Below are 2083 nucleotides of genomic sequence, written 5' to 3'. Positions count from 1 at the left end.
TGATGTGTGCGGGGAGGGGGAACTGGGCGTACTGGTGTGTGCGGGGAGGGGGTACTGGGGGTACTGGTGTGTGCGGGGAGGGGTACTGGGCTTACTAGTGTGTGCAGGGAGGGGGTACTGGGCTTACTGGTGTGTGCAGGGAGGGGTACTGGGGATACTGGTGTGTGCAGGGAGGGGAACTGGGGGTACTGGTGTGTGCAGGGAGGGGAGCTGGGGATACTGGTGTGTGCAGGGAGGGGAACTGGGGGTACTGGTGTGTGCGGAGAGGGGTACTGGGGGTACTGGTGTGTGCAGGGAGGGTACTGGGGGTACTGGTGTGTGCAGGGAGGGGTACTGGGGGTTCTGGTATGTGCAAGGAGGGGAACTGGGGGTACTGGTGTGTGCAGAGAGGGGTACTGGGAGTACTGGTGTGTGCAGGGAGGGGAACTGGGGGTACTGGTGTGTGCAGAGAGGGGTACTGGGAGTACTGGTGTGTGCAGGGAGGGGAACTGGGGGTACTGGTGTGTGCAGAGAGGGGTACTGGGAGTACTGGTGTGTGCAGGGAGGGGTACTGGGGGTAACAGGGACACCTCCCACCATTCCAGGCTGCTCCAAGCCCCATCCAACCTGCCCTTCAAGACTGGCAGGGATGGGGCTCAAATCCCCAGCCTCACATTTTGCCCTGATCAAACCAACATTCTGTTCACAGCAAGAGGTTGTATCTCCTGGCTCTGCTCTTGGCATTGGTAAAGATTAGGCTTGGAGAAGAGGAAGCTGAGGGGTGACCTCATTGCAGTCTGTGGTTCCTGCAGAGGGGAGGAGATGGGGCAGGTCCTCATCTCTTCCCTCCTGTGACCAGTGACAGGACTGAGGGAAATTGGCAGGAAGCTGAATCAGGGGGAGTTTAGGTTGGATGTCAGGGGAAGGTTTTTCACCCAGAGGGTGGCTGAGCACTGGGACAGGCTCCCCAGGGCAGTGGTCCCAGCACCAAGCCTGCCTGAGTTCCAGAAGAGTTTGGATGATGCTCTCAGGCACGTGGGGTGATTCTTGGGGTGCCCTACACAGGGACAGGAGTTGATGGTCCTGATGGGCCCCTTCCCACTCAGCAGATTTGATTCTATGAAAGAGTAAATAATCAATGTTTAAACTCAGTCATCAGAGCTGCTCAGGTTTCCAAGGAGGGGGTAAGTTAATTTCTAACTACCTCAGTCATGATTATTTTTTGTGGGTTTTTTTTTTTTTTTAATGGGGAAATAAAGAAACTTGGAAAAAAACAAAAGAAGAAAATAAATCCCTTACTCACCACTGGAACTGCTGATCTGCACTTGGTCACATTCTTGTCATCTTTGAGTCATTTCCTGAGTGGACCTCGTTGCTGCCTGTGGGGGTGTGTGGTTCTAAACCCCTGTGAAAACACCAGGAAAACAAATTCTGGGGTTTGATAGAGGCTTTTGTTGCTTGTTTTAACAACCCTGGTTCTTGTTTAAACATTTAGTCAACACAACTGCAACTGAAAGTGGGTTTCTTAGGAAGTTGCAAGATGCCAGAAATAAACAGGCCTGGGAAGAAATCAAAGCAGAAGCCAAAGAAAATCTTCACTGGGTTTTAGTGTAGGAGGTGGAAGTTGCATGAATACAGCAAAGGTGCAGATACCAGAGCTCAGTGGAAAGGAAAATCCAGCCTGTTTGCTGATAAACACAAGAAGAGACTTGTCACTAATGGGCCTGTGGTGCTGGAGTCATTGGGGATGTCCCTGAAGGGACAAAAGAGTCTGAGGCCCTGACAACCCTTGCCAGGCAGGAATTGTTCCCCAGATCCAACCTCAACCTCCCCTGGCACAACTTGAGGCCGTTCCCTCTTGTCCTGTCGCTTGTTCCTGGGGAGCAGAGCCCGACCCCCCTGGCTCCAACCTCCTCTCAGGCAGCTGCAGAGCCAGAAGGTCTCCCCTCAGCCTCCTTTGCTCCAGGCTCAACACCCCCAGCTCCCTCAGCTGCTCCTCACAAGTTCTCCAGCCCCTTCTCCTGCTGCTCCAGCCCCTTCCCCAGCTCCGGGGCCCTTCCCTGGACACGCTCCAGCCCCTCCAGGTCCTTCTTGTCCTGAGGAT

This window comes from Chaetura pelagica, unplaced genomic scaffold, assembly GCF_000747805.2.
Source record: "Chaetura pelagica isolate M959 unplaced genomic scaffold, ChaPel_1.0 scaffold466, whole genome shotgun sequence".
Classification (NCBI taxonomy): domain Eukaryota; kingdom Metazoa; phylum Chordata; class Aves; order Apodiformes; family Apodidae; genus Chaetura; species Chaetura pelagica.
The sequence above is the reverse complement of the archived record's forward strand: the minus strand, read 5'-3'. Positions refer to the sequence as shown.